The sequence below is a fragment of the Mesoplodon bidens genome (genome assembly GCF_964165515.1).
Source record: "Mesoplodon bidens genome assembly, chromosome: 8".
NCBI lineage: Eukaryota > Metazoa > Chordata > Mammalia > Artiodactyla > Ziphiidae > Mesoplodon > Mesoplodon bidens.
The window spans coordinates 20,275,088-20,290,998 of record NC_138165.1 but is presented as its reverse complement, the minus strand read 5'-3'; positions in this window follow the sequence as shown (position 1 = coordinate 20,290,998).

Below are 15,911 nucleotides of genomic sequence, written 5' to 3'. Positions count from 1 at the left end.
ATCTAAAAAAATGATAAAAATGTACTTATTTACAAAACAGAAACAGACTCACAGACTTCAAATACAAACTTATGGTTACCAAAAGGGAAAGGTGGGGGGGAGGGATAAATTAGGAGTTTGGGATTAACATAGACACACTACTATATATAAAATAGATAATCAATGAAGACCTACTGTACAGCACAGAGAACTCTATTCAATACTCTGTAATAACTTACATGGAAAAGAATCTGAAAAAGAATGGATGTTTGTATATGTATAACTTAAGCACTTTGCTGTACACTTGAAAATAATACAACATTGTAAATCAACTATATGCCAATATAAAATAAAAATTAAACAACAACAACAAAAAAGAAAGTGATGATAAAGTAGTAGAAAGAACAAAGCAAAGGAAAAAGAAAGGAGAAAGCAGAAATGCTGGGTTGATGCAACTCTCATGCTGAAGTTATAAAGGAAGCAAAACGAATTTTGGGTAGAGAATAAAGATAGGTCATCATTTCTTGGATATGTGTTTAGGCCATATTTTGAATACAGACAGGTTTGATTAAGGTTAATTTCTTTTATAAAATGCTTCTGTCATCTACCCAGAAATGGACAGTGAAGGAAATTTATAATTATATTTGCTGGTCTATCCAAGGGGCATACATATGAATGATGCCCAACTGGGGAACTGTGAACTAAATCACAATTTATTTGTAATAGAGAAGGGAAATATATTCTTTGAAAGAAAGGGGTGAATATTTTCAGTGCTCTGGAAAGAGTTCTAATTAATTTAGAGATTTAAAAGGCCACTCTGACTCAGCCTCATAATTTGAGTAATAAAACTCTTCTAATGGCTTTACAACGGATTTATAAAATAAATGAGCAAACTTAATCAAGCCACAGTGCTTGGCAATACAATGTTTCTGTGTCAGCAAATTACTCTATCAATTGAGAGATTTAGCCATGAATTTGGGTGGCTACATGCCTCATGTTCCATGAATATATTAGCTGGACCTTCATAAACGTATTCTCTATAGTAAATTAAGAAGGCATATACTTCAATCAGCAATCAGCTGAAGTTTAAAAAATTCTGTTTTTATACTATTAAATAATTTCTTGAAGTTCCATAGAGATATATATTAAATTATTTTTAAAAGAATCTCTAGGATATTATATTTAAAGGAGTTAATGTTTCACCATTTACTATCATTTCAGTTGACTAGAAGAAATATATAGAAGTGTCTATTTATTAGATATTTTATGTATCTGTGGCTTTAATTAGGAAATACAAAGTCAGAACAGGTTACTGATTTATAATTTACATTTAAAAATTATAGATTAGAAAGATAATTTGTCGTTTATGTTCTATAGTTGTTTCCTTGAAGAAATAGACCCAGACTGTGCAAGGGGGCTGTCTACTGTGAGGGAGAGGTAGTAAGGAAACACTCCTGCCCATCAGGCTCCTCTGGGGCTGACTTAATCCATATGCACCTGACATTCATTCAATAAGTAAGAAGTTGGTTATACATTATTATAGGGTCATGGACTTCTTTGAGAATCTGATGGACATCATAGACTTTCCACCTACTATAATGCACATACACACATAGTGTATATAATTTCTGAAGATCAGCTCTGAAGCCCAGAATCTTTGGATCAAACTAAGTTTTTCATGTACAAAACCAAGGAATGGGGCTTCCCTGGTGGCGCAGTGGTTGAGACTCCGCCTGCCGACGCAGGGGACACGGGTTCGTGCCCCGGTCCGGGAGGATCCCACATGCCACGAAGCGGCTAGGCCCATGAGCCATGGCCACTGAGCCTGCGCGTCCGGAGCCTGTGCTCCGCGACGGGAGAGACCACAACAGTGAGAGGCCTGTGTACCGCAAAAAACAAACAAACCAAGGAATGGATATTTCCTCTAGAATACATGTTGAAATGAACAGGTAAAACAAGACCAAAGAGGACATATAGATTAATGTATCGATTTAACTTGGGAAGTCACTTATGTAAACATTTGACGAATTTTATTCTCAAGAGAATTCCCTTTAATAAAAAAGAGCTAAAAAGGAGAAAAAAACCCCAAACTACATTTATTAGGTGGTTGGGACATTTTTGTCCATTGAGTCAAGGGAAAATGGGAAGTGGTAGAACCAACCATGTACCTCTCGTCTCTTAGAGGTTTTCAGCTTGTGGGAGTAGAAGACTTGGAGGATGGTGACAAGATTGTGTGGAGGTTTTGGGGTTGGGACTTGAGAGGAGGAGAGATTATTTGGTGAAAATCTGTAATCCACGTGGAAGCTACTGAGGGGGAAGCCAAGGGGAGAGGGAATCTGTTTACTGTGCATAAAGAAGGCACTACCTGTAAATTTTATATAACAACTTCAAATAAATTTGTCAATGTTTAATAATGCTAAAAATGCAAATGCTCTACAGCTTAGCATAGCTACTCCTACAGAAACTCTTGTACACATACACAGAGAAATGCTTAGAGCAACATTGTCAATAGCAGCAAAAAAGTGAAAATATAAATGTCCATCAATGTAAGAGTGGATAAATAAGTTGTGAAATGGTCACAAAAAGGAACACTACACACCAGTTAAAATTAGTAAAACAGAGCTATATATATTAACATGACAAAATCTGAAAACATAGTACTGAGCAAAAGAAAGCCACTTAATATTATACATAAAACACACGTATTAAGTTTAAAATATAAAAACCCATGTCATTAGGGATATTTAAGTATGTAGTAAAAGAACAAAGAAATTCATGGGAACAATCAACACCAAATTCATGAAAGGGGTTACTTCTGGGAGGGAGGGAAGGGTATTCCATCAGTGATGAGTACACAGGTAGCTTCAACTCTATTAGTACTTTTTTCTTAAGATGGGTAGTGGGTACATTTGTGTTTGTTGTATTAGTCTTTGTTCCTTTATGTATGCATTACTTATTTTGTAAGGAAAATTAAAGATAAGCAGCATCTATAAGACTGAATGAGAATTAAAATGTAAAAAAAAAAAAAAAAAAAAGAATTCCTTGATGAAACTTTTACCAGCTTTGTGGAGCTGGTAAAACATAACATAATTCATAAAAATGTTAGATAAAAGGTATTTTTAAAATTTTGTGAATATATAATCAAGCTCAAAGTAAAGAAAAGGAAATCTTTAAGTGCCAGACATGAGGATAAAAAAATCAAAGTTGCAGCAGTGAGTAAAGGCTGAAGTCAAACTGGAGCTGTCGGCTGGGATTCTAATACTCTGTTGGAATAGAAGTGGCCTCAGTCCTGAGAACATACAGAAAATGTAACTGAGACTACTGGATAAAGCCTGGACCTTGGATGAACTGCCCCATTTGTTAAAAGGGGATCAAACTCTGCCCACTGACTGAGGAGAAATGGTGAAGATGTTTCTATTTGTCTAGGACCTCAAGTAGAAAAGAAAAGGCATACATGAGAAATTATAATTCTAAGCTTGCACCACACCCAGACATGGGATATAAATTTGTAATACTTCATGGTTCAGGAACTCATAAGCTGAGAAATACCATAAAATCATATTTAGGATCTTTGAAACCTGTTGGATTTCAGGAGAAACAAGTACAAAACTATTCTGTAAGACACTTTCATGACAGAAGAAACTCCATAATAATAATAACAACAATAATTCCTCTGGAAATTAGCTCACAATAAGAAATACACATCACAAAAAAATAAGTCGAGTGAACATCAACAAATGCAACAAACAAGATAACTAGTATCCTGAGAACTGTAGGTAATAGAACAATCTAAAAAAATTAAAATAGGATTGTTCAAATTGTGTAAAGAGATTAAAAGGAATTGGAACTATCATGAACAAGGATACCATGAAAAAGAAAGGAGATCAAAAATTTTAAAAAGAACTAATTAGGACATCTAGAAATTAAAAGTGTAGCCATACAAATGGAAAACTCAAAACATCGAATAAAATAGCAGATTAGACACAAGTGAAGAGATAATAGCAATTCGGAGATGAAGAACAAGGAAACTGTTCAAATACAGCACAGAGGGAGAAAAATATTAAAATGGAAGGTAAGGTAAATAGAGAAGAGAATTTTAAAAGTACAACATATATTGAATATTAAAAATTTTCCTGAAGTGATAAAAAACATGAATTCTCAAGATTAAAGAAACCCACATTGTGAGTTAAAGAAACCCACATTGTGAGTTAGATAGAACAAAGTCACTCAAACACATCGTAAAACTATAGAATGTAAAGAGAAAATTAAGCTGAGAGGAAACAGATTATTTATGAAGGGATAAAAATTTGACAGACAGCAGGTTCTGATCAGCAAAGATGGTAGAAGATGAAACAATATTTTCAAAGTTCTGAGGAGAACTTTCTGTCAGCCTAGAATTCTATACTCAGCTAAACGATCATTCAAGAGAAATAAATACATAGATAGAAAATATATTTCAAGAAGAAAGAAATTAAACTCCAAAAGAAGGAGTGGAATAAAGAAGCAATGGTTAGCAAATACAGTGGTAAGTCTAAAGGATCTTCAACTGGAAATCAATAATAAAAAGAAGAATTCAGACTAAAATACTATATAACAACAAAATGGAGGGACAGTTGTCAGTGCGACAGTATTCCAAGGTCCTTGTACTGTCTGGAAGAAGGACAGAGATTTTGAAAGAAAGAAGCAGCAGCAAAGAAAACATGATTAACAGAAAAAAATAAGATGGTAGAAATAAGTTCAAATGTATCTGTTAATGTAGTAACTGTATAACATATGTTTAAGAAGCTAGAGTTCCTTATTTAGTTTTAAAGTGTATGCTCTTATAAGAGATATATCTAAGGCAAAATAAAACATGGAAGTTAAAAGGAAGCAGATGGAAAAAGATACATCAAATAAAAATCAATAGCACACTAAGCAGACTTTAAGATAAAAATTTGGGGGGAAAAAAGAGGGTTATTCGTTTTTTAAAATAAGTTTATCTATTGGCTTGTACGATGTAATTTCTTAAAGGTTTACAACGTGATGATTTAATATACATATACATTGTGAAATGATTACCACAAACAAGTTAATTAACAGATTTATCACCTGATATAGTTCCCGTTTTGTGTGTGTGTGGTGAGAATACTTAAGATCAACAAAAGAAGTTTACTCTTTAATGATAAAAGGAACATTTTCTCAAGAAGTTATAAGATGCCTAAGACTGTATGTATCTAGGAATGCCAGTCCCCTTTGGTGTAATTTTCACAGATTTAATGCAGATTTAGTATGTTGAATTACTTTTTATTTCCTGACTATTTAGGTGAAGGAAACATTGCACCTTGGCTGCCTTTCCTCAGGCTCCTTGATTTATTTGTACTACATTTTAAAAGCTCTCATCCGAGATTTTGGACTCAGGCTGCCCTTTGGATAAAAATCATTACCGAATCCCAACCCAAGAATAAACTTTCACCATGTCTATTTTAATTACCTTTCACATTCAAGTCTTTCATTTATTTTAATGGATTTTTTTGCGTGTACTCTGAGGTAGAGATAAACGTTATTTTAAATTTATTTATTTTATTTATTTTTGGTTGTGTTGTGTCTTTGTTGCTGCACGCAGGCTTTCTCTAGTTGTGGTGAGCAGGGGCTACTCTTTGTTGTGGTGCACGGGCGTCTCATCGTGGCGACCTCCCTTGTTGAGGAGCATGGGCTCTAGGTACGCGGGCTCAGTAGTTGTGGCCCACGGGCCCAGCTGCTCCGCAGCACGCGGGATCCTCCCGGACCAGGGCCCGAACCCGTGTCCCCTGCATTGGCAGGCGGATTCCCAACCACTGCGCCACCAGGGAAGCCCGATAAACGTTATTTTACTTTCAAGTCCAGACCCCGTCATCCTGGTACCATTTATTGAACGGTTACTCCTTTCCCTAGTCATCTGCAATACTAACTCTGTCACATCATTTCCAAAGATACGTTAGAAGAGTCTGTTTCGGGGCTCTTCTCTGTTACAGTGCCAATCATTCTTTGGCTTTATAATGAATCTTGAAAAGACAAGTCTTCTACCGGCTCCCTCTCTCCTCATCTACCTTCCTTGGAACACCTGGGTAATTCTTGGCTTTGGCCTTTCCATAGGAATTTTTACATTTGAAAACTTTCTAGAAAAATCCTTAGGGCAATTTGATGGTAATGCATGGCATCTATACATTAGTTAGATACAGTTGGGACTTCAGGATTTGAGCTTTCCTATCCACTAAAGTATTCTCTTTATTTAGATGTTCTTTAATGATTTGCAATAAGGTCTTATAATTTCCTCCACAGAAGTTTTAAACATATTTTATTAGATTAATTCCTAGGTACTTTATGTTTTAAGTACTAATTGCTTAAAGGTCTAATATGTTTAAAAACACTAAGTCTGTCATACAGAGTGAACTAAGTCAGAAAGAGAAAAACAATTACCGTAAAAAAAAAAAAAAAAGGTTCTGAAGAACCTAGGGGCAGGACAGGAATAAAGATGCAGAAGTAGAGAATGGACTTGAGGACACGGGGCGGGGGAAGGGTAAGCTGGGACGAAGTGAGAGAGTGGCATGGACATATATACACTAACAAATGTACAATAGATAGCTAGTGGGAAGCACATAGCACAGGGACATCAGCTCCGTGCTTTGTGACCACCTAAAGGGGTGGGATAGGGAGGGTGGGAGGGAGACGCAAGAGGGAGGAGATATGGGATCTATGTATAGCTGATTCACTTTGTTATAAAGCAGAAACTAACACACCATTGTAAAGCAACTATACTCCAATAAAAATGTTAAAAAAAAGACTAATTGCTACAAAAATTAATCTCTTCTTATAACGCATGCTTTCTACAATTTTGGATTTTGGTGGCATACAGAAATACAACTGGACTTCCCTGGTGGCACAGTAGTAAGAATCTGCCTGCCAGTGCACAGAACACAGGTTCAAGCCCTGGTCTGGGAAGATTCCACATGCCGCGGAGCAACTAAGCCCATGCGCCACAGCTACTGAGCCTGCGCTCTAGAGCCTGCGAGCTACAACTACTGAAGCCCACGCACCTAGAGCCTGTGCTCCACAACAAGAGAAGCCACCGAAATGAGAAGCCCGTGCACTGCAACAAAGAGTAGCCCCTGCTTGCCACAACTAGAGAAAGCCTGCGTGCAGCAACAAAGACCCAGCGCAGCCAAAAATAAATAATAAATAAATTTATTTTTAAAAAAAGAAATACAACTGATTTTATATCCAGTCACTTTGCTATACTCTTATTAATCTGAATAATTTAAGAACTCTTTGTATTTTCATATCATCTGTGAATAAACAGAATTTGGTTTCCTCTTTTCCAGTCCTTATCTATTAATTTACATTTTTCCCTTTACTTGCTGACTGGGATCAAAAAAAACATAGGTGGGCTAGGATGGGGTATCCCAATGTGCAAGAACCATGTTGAATACAAGTGGTTATAGTAGTTATCTTTTTCTCAATACTGATTTTTAAATGGAAAATTTCTAAAATTTCTCCATTAAGAACGACATCAGTAGTTTTTGGTAGATCACCTTTATCAGATAAGCGAGTACAATTTTTTTACATGAATTTTCTAGTATCTGGTTGTATTCTAGTGGGGTAGTGGGTGGGCTTTAGTCATAATGCTTGGATATTCATTTTTTATTACCCAAACACCACACTCACCTAGTTCTTAAGAAATGGGAGTCAGTCCTATCAGGGAAAAGGAGGTCAGTGACTGAACTTCTCTTATAATTTGAAGTTTCTGGCCAGCCTCACTACTGGATCCCCTAGATGCTTAGTGGCTGCTGTTTTACTGAGTAATTGCTGCTCAGAATTTTTTGCAAGTAGCATGCCAGGGACTAGAGAATTGGACTTTCTGTGGGTAATAGAAATATCAATAAATAATATAATGGTGGAAAATGCTGATGATGGAGAAATACAGCTAAATGAGAGTCTAAACTGCCCAGTCTATGGCAAAATACTTCACTGCTCTAGAGACAGCATATGTTAGGGTGGTCATTTACTGGGATTCATATATCAAATGAGTACCCAAACTTGGAGAAACATTCCACCTAGGTGTTCAGAAAGGAGAAACTATTCCATCATATCATCCACCAGGGGGCAATAGTGTGATGCTTGGAGCCCTGAAGTTGCTGAATGCCTGTAAGGAAAAGTGGAGTTGGGACCCAACCAACAGTGGCACTTTGGAGCACAAGTAAGGCTGATTTTCCTCTCCTCCACTTGACATGGGGCTCCCAGGAAACAGCTTCAGCCTTCATCAGGCTGACAGTGGGTCAAGATGGGTCACAGTGAGATCATAAATTTCTTTACCACTCATTACTAGGCATCTTTCAAACCCTTGTATGGTTGGAACAGATTCATTAATCACTCTTAGGCTGCCCAGAACTCTGGAGGTGGGAAACAGTCCCAAGTTTGTCTCAACTGTGAAAAGAAACACGACCTACAACTGTAAGGAAACAGCCAAATCACTTTCTAGACAGGGCTTGTAGGGCCCCAGGACTGTAGCCTCATGACTGCTTCCTGGGAAGTTCCCTTCCTCCCAAGTCCAAAGTTTGTGAGTAGGGTGGGTGTACCTGAGAAGGATCCTAAAAGAATTCAAGAAACTTAAAGAAAAAGGAGAGGCACACACAGGTACACTGAACTTCCCTTTCTGAAAAGAACCACAACTTAACTGGGACACAGAGTATTTAATTCACTAGATGTTAGGCTGGTTCTCTGTTAATCCCTACACTAGGTGTGATGCAGGACACACCTGTAGATGGGGTGGGATGTAGCACCCCAACGTACAGAAACAGAAGCACCACAAGTATTTTGTTTCTTTTTCAACTGTGTTGTGGGTATGAGATCGAAGGGTCTGTTCATATCCTTGTTAGAATAATCCTAAAATGTAAATTTGAAGGCATTTAATGTACTCATTCTTTAAAACATGTCAATTACTTTAGCATTTCAACATTCATTTTGTATTCTAACGCTTACTCATCTCGCTTGGTTGTTTTTTCCTCTACCTTTTTTCAGTTCCTCAGTAACAAGTTGAAACTTGGTGCTTGCGGAAGGATAAAAAGCTCTGGGCTGGTAAATAAATAAGGAAAAAAGGCTTAGTGCAACATGAAAATGTAGGCCCCTTGTTCAAAAAGGGGGAAAAAAGTACTGTTAGAAAGTACTAACATGGGCTTCCCTGGTGGTGCAGTGGTTGAGAATCCGCCTGCCAATGCAGGGGACATGGGTTCGAGCCCTGGTCCAGGAAGATCCCACACGCCACGGAGTAACTAAGCCCGTGCGCCACAACTACTGAGCCTGCACTCTAGAGCCCATGTGCCACAACTACTGAAGTCCGCGTGCCTGGAGCCCGTGCTCCGCAACAAGAGAAGCCACCGCAATGAGAAGCCTGCACACCGCAACGAAGAGTGGCCCCCACTCACCACAACTAGAGAGAAGCCCACACACAGCAACGAAGACCCAACGCAGCCAAAAATAAAAATAAATAAATTTATTTAAAAAATGTACTAACATAAAAGCTTTCCTTTTTAAAACCATTTTATTACTTATATGACATAATAGGGATAATCATCATTCCAAGTAAAGAAAAATAAAAGTTTTGATTTTTTTAGCATGAATTTTACCATTGTTATATTGTGCAGTGCCAATTTTAATAAGTATTTAACTCATATGCGGAATCATCAGTATTTTACAGTTCATACTTACACATGTATTTCATTCTTTCTCAAACAATTGAAATTACAAACTTTTATTCATTTCTTGTTACCCACACATTCTACCAACACTCACTATCTGGCTCACTAACTAGTAAGGAAGAACTGAAAGGAAAAAGGACTCTGGGTTGTCTTAGCCTTCCCTTTTCTTTTATGTCATAACTTTTAGCTAAGTAGCGTGAATAAGAAAGAATGTAATAGGGTTTTTTGGATATGTGTGTTTCCTAGAATACCATTACTTTCTTTCTTTCTTTGATGTAAATTCTGGTTCAAATGAAAAGCATGACCTCTTGGGGCTGTCAGGGTCCCCACTTCTTCAGTCTTAAATGTGTGAGCATAAAATAAGCACAGAATTCTTGTGGACTCACGATGCACGGGAGTTTCGTGAGACCCCAAGCCAGCACATGTTTAACCTGTTGTGGAAGCTGCATGACAATTACTAACACTATATGGAAATGGTCGGCAAGAGACTGTGTACATGCTCGTGTTGATCGCCTCTGCTCCATTGTCTCTTTGAACTTCACTTGCAAAGCGAAAGTTCAAAGATAAAATTATTAAGAATTCAAGGTGGCAACAGCAGATCTTTTTACCAACTGCAGGGCACTTCTGAGAGTGGAGCTTTGTGTAACTACACTTATTGCATGCCTATGAAATTTGGCCCTGGAAGTGACAGATCCAGGCCCTGACGCTGTCCCAGATTCCAGCCTGGCTGTTACTATGTATATTGGCTACTAAAAGTTAAGCTGCTTTCAGACCTGGCTCTTGGCATTGGTCTACTTAGGGTGAGCACAGATGTAGAGAGCCAACAGAGCAGATTCTGTCTGGAATTTGGGGGATGCTTCCTTAAGGATGTCTTGCTTCTCCTAGAGCAGAAAAAGGTCTGAGACACAGAAGAGGTCTTGTAGATGACCCAGAATATCATGTTTTGACACATACCTGTGCACAACTAATGGTCCTCCACATATCAGGAACTGCCTGTCAATGAGAAAACACTGAACTTTACAGGAGTATCATACAGGTCTCACCAAAGACTTGGAAGCTCAAAACATCCAACTCTGAATTTACTGCATTATTCCCCAAATGTTCTCCTGCTCCTTCTTCAGAAATTCCCATTTTGGTAACAGCTACACAATCCCAGTCTCCCCTCTGTCTTTGCATCACTCACATTCACTTGGTCATTAAGTATACTGAAACCAGCTTTTAACCATATCTCGCATCCAGGACGTGCTGTCCATCCTCAATGCCCTAGCATAATTCAGTTCTTCCTTAGCTCTCTCCCTGCCTCCAGACCCATCCCTTCCCAAATATCTCCCAGATTGCCAGAAGAATGTTTTTATCTTGAAACATACAAGATTTATGCTATATTTCAAGCATTGAAGAATTCTATAGTAGTTTATAGTAAAACCTCATATCCATCAAGCTTTGCTAAATCTTAATTTGCCAAATTTGCTCGCTATTTTTTAAAAAGAAATAAAATATTACAAATATCGTGGTAGTCGCTTGTATACTTTCTTCTGTCCCATTCCCCTCGCTTCCCCCCCGCAATGATCACTACATTTAGTACTTATCCTTCCTGTTTTGGTTTTCATATGTCTACTATAAATGGATTTTATCTTTAACACATATATAGTATTCTGAATTTTTTTAATTTCACATAAATGGTATCATACCGTACATATTATTCTGCAACTTTCGTATTTCACTGAACATTGTATTTTTGGAATTTAATCATGTCAAAGCTTCCCTTTCAGTAATTTATTTCAATTTTTGTCAGTTAGTATTTCATTATTTGAATGTACAAAATTTGGTTATCCAGACTTCATAGTCATATTGAGGTTATTTTCATTTTTCACTATTACTAATGATATAATATGACCCATATTTTCTTGTGTAAATTTAAGACTTTTTCTAAAGTATAGTCCTAAAAATGGAATTAAATGTTTCATTTTACTACATGTTGCCAAATTGCTATCCAAAGTGATTGCACTGATACACATTTTTCTCTAGCAGTTTTCACTCCTTCATTCAACAGCTCTGCTTATACACAGAACTGTCAGTATTTACATTTCTTTTTGTCAAAGTTTACATTTTTGTCATTTTAATAATTTTCCCTGATTATTAAGAAATATATACCATCTTTTGTTTTGTTTTGTTTTTTATTTTATTTATTTATTTATTTTTGGCTGTGTTAGGTCTTCATTGCTGTATGCGGGCTTTCTCCAGTTGCTGCGAGCCGGGGCTACTCTTCGTGGTGGTGTGCGGGCTTCTCATTGCGGTGGTTTCTCTTGTTGCAGAGCACAGGCTCTAGGTGCGCGGGCTTCAGTAGTTGTGGCACGTGGGCTCAGTAGTTGTGGCTCGTGGGCTCTAGAGCACAGGCTCAGTAGTGGCGCACGGGCTTAGCTGCTCCGCAGCATGTGGGATCTTCCCAGACCAGGGCTCGAACCTGCGTCCCCTGCGTTGGCAGGCGGATTCTTAACCACTGCGTCACCAGGGCAGTCACTTTTATGCTTCTTGATCATTCAAGTGTCATTTTCTCTGAACTGCCAGTTCATATTATTTACCCATTTTTTTGGTTGCATTGTTTGTTTTTACATATTGATTTGTAGAAATTTGTAAATTTTCTTTTCTTGGGTATATGCATGGCAAATATCTTGTCTTTGATTTGTCTTTTCATTTTGTTTGAGACTTTGAGTTACTCCACATCCTTGTCAATATTTGATATTGTCAGACTTTCCAATTTTAGCCATTCTGAGAATTATAATCAATTGGGGTTTTATATATATTTTATCTTATTCAGAACTTGCTGGGCTTTTTCAATCTGAAGACAAGCCTTTGATCAATTTTGCAAATTCTGTCCTTGGCTCTTCAAATATTGCTTCTTTCCCATTCTCCATAGCTTCCCTTTGGAACTCCTGTATGTTGAAATTTTTCATTCTATTCCACAAGTATAAATGTTCTTTCACATTTTCGAACTCCTTATACCTCTATATTGCATTCCAGAAAATGTCCTGAAGTCTATCTTCTAGTTAACTAGCTTTTTATTCAACTGTGTCTAATTTGTCATTTAACTTATCCATTGAGTTTTCTCTTGTTTTGGCTCCTTTTCCCCTGACTTTTTCTATTCTAAAATCTACCATTTTAAAGTGTGTTTATTTTTCAGTCCCAACTTATCCTTACATTTGTTTTGTCTGCTGAATCTCACTCAGAGTCAGTTATTCCCGTTTACAAATTTGGATCTTGATCTATACCACAAAACCTTAACTGTAGGAATTCTATGTTACTTGGTTCATTTGCTTTTCCTTTTACACAGGTTTTGTAATTTTTAATGCTAGATTCCCCAGGATGTTATTGAGTAGGGACCACTTTTTTTTGTAAGTTCCTTGTCCTGGGTACCTGAACATATACAGTGAACATGTAGCTAACCCCAAACTTATATTAGGGCTGGCCTGAAGTTAAAATTTCCCTTGGGAGACATTTCATTCCTTGGAGAGCCTAGGAAGAGACAATAAACCTGCTTTGTCATCTTCCTGGATTGGTGTTTTCCAGCTTATCCTGAGGGTGAAGCCCTTCAAGAATCACAGCTTTATGTGGGATCTCACCTGCAACTCCCTACCTTGATAGAACCCAAACATCATCTCCTATGTTCATGTTGTCATTAGATCCAAGCTCCATGTTGCTGGGACTGATTATTCCCCTTCCCCTATGGCAGCCACAGAATCATTACGCTAGTTTTCAGTTCCTTTGTTATTTTTGGCCTCTAGGGTTTTCAATACTTTGTTGAGAGCACAGATCTTGATTTAAATAGATGTTTATTATATCGTACTCTGTATTTCTAGGTGTATATGGTAATTAAGAGGGTTTAAAAAAATGTTATTGTGGTACATAACCTCCAAATATAGCAGACAACAATTCCTCCCATTCTTGTATACTCATGCTGCTCCTTACCTCAAGAAGCTGAGTCTATTTTCCCTCCCCTTGAGTCTTACCAGTAGGATGTGGTAGGAATAATATTATGGTACTTCTGAGCCAAGGTCTTAAGAGTCCTGGCAACTTTTGCTTTCTTTTTTCTTGGAGCCCAGCCACCATGTTACAAGGAAATCTAGGCTAGACTAATGAATGACTAGTGACCACAGTGAGAGAAGCCCTGGCAGGTGAGAGGACATCTTTGGACATTCCAACCCCAGCCCAACTCCCAGCTAAATGCAGGTACATTAGTAACCCTAAACTGACATCATGTGAAGCAGAACAAACCAGCTGAGCCATGCCAAATTCTTGACTCACAGGATCATGAAAAATAACAAAATCTTGCTTTAAGCCATTAAATTTTAAGGTCATTTGTTCCACAAAAACAGATAATGAGACAATGATACTTCCCAGAAAACATGAAGGATCATTCTAACGTGCAAATCTAACACATTATATTTTGATGAATTTCATATCCACAGTATAGTGGAAAAGACAGACATGAGCACATGAAGTTTAAATATGAGTCAATAAATACTATAATAAAAGCATGCACAAAAACACTGTGAGGGGCTTCCCTGGTGGCGCAGTGGTTGAGAGTCTGCCTGCCGATGCAGGGGACACGGGTTCGTGCCCCGGTCCGGGAACATCCCACGTGCCGCGGAGCGACTGGGCCCGTGAGCCATGGCTGCTGAGCCTGTGCGTCCGGAGCCTGTGCTCCGCAACGGGAGAGGCCACAACAGTGAGAGGCCCGCGTACCGAAAAAAAAAAAAAAAACAACAACACTGTGAGGCTCACCCAAGCCACCCCTGGCAGAGGGGAAAAAGGGGTCCTTCACATATAGAGTTATTCACAATCTTCTGTTTGACTAACTCTCCTCTTCTTTTTGGACAAGTTATATGTCTCATCCTTTTTGAATGCCCACAGCCTAGTACGGTTTTGGGCACACAGTTGACATATAATTGGTGAGTGAACTAATGTGGTCTAATTTGGAAAATCATGTAAATCACATTGTTCCTAATCTCAAATTACTACGGGTATACAATTGGTACAACATTAAAATACATTTTCCATGACTCAGAGCTTGACCAGCCATAAGTGAAGAGTGACATGGTGTGATGTCAAGTGCCTTATGAAATTAAACCCCTAGTACTCTTTCTCATCCTCTGGCTGGAATCTCAACTTTCAATATAAGGATGCTATTCCTTTAGCTAAGGGCTTTTAGGCTAGCTGAAATCTACTCCTCCATTACCAGGGAGAGTGTCACTTACCTTAAGCTGTGATGAGTTATTTTACCCTAGTATCAGTAGGTTTTACGTCTTTCCAGAGAGGTTGTTTGAATGGAAAAAACGGGGCAGAGTAAATTTTAGGGTGTGAAGGGAGCTGCTGAAGATGATCACTGCCCACTTACAGTGAAGCTAAAGGACAGGTCTGGCCCTCTTGTTAAAAGTGAAACAGAAAAACAGAAAGACTATCTATATTGTCATACTCTGTATATGCCCACACACTTGCCCAGACAAAGGACAGAATATCCATTTCTCCTAGAGGTTAAAGTCTATGACTTTGTTAAAAAGTACTCTGTATACTTTTTCATTAAAGACATATAATTCTTCTTGATAGGTTAATTTTTAAAGAAATTATTTTAAACAAATTAATTTTTTAAACACATATATAACAGAAAATTTACCATTTTAAGTGTAGAGTTTGTTGGCATTAAGCACATTCACATTATTGTGCAACCATCAACACCATCCATCTCCAGAACTTTTTTCATCTTGCAAAACTGAAACTCTGTACCCTTTATACAATAATTCCCAATTTTCCCTCTCCTAGACCCTCCCAACCACCATTCCAATTTCTATCTCTGAATTTTACTACTCTGAGTACCTTATAGGAGTGAAATCATACAGTATTTGTCCTTTTGTGGCTGGTTTATTTCACTTAGCATAATGTCTTCAAGGTTCATCCATGTTGTAGCATATGTCAGAATTTCCTTTATTTTTAAGGCTGAATAATATTCCATTGTATTTATATACCACACTTTGCTTATTCATTTACTCACTGATGGGCACTTAAGTTGTTTCCACCTTTTGGCTATTGTGAATAATGCTGCTATATAAACACGGGTATAAAAATATTTAAGTCCCTGCTTTCAGTTCTTTTGGGTATATACCCAGAAGTGTAATTGCTGAAACACATGACAATGCTATTTTAAATTTTCTGAAGAACAACTAAACTATT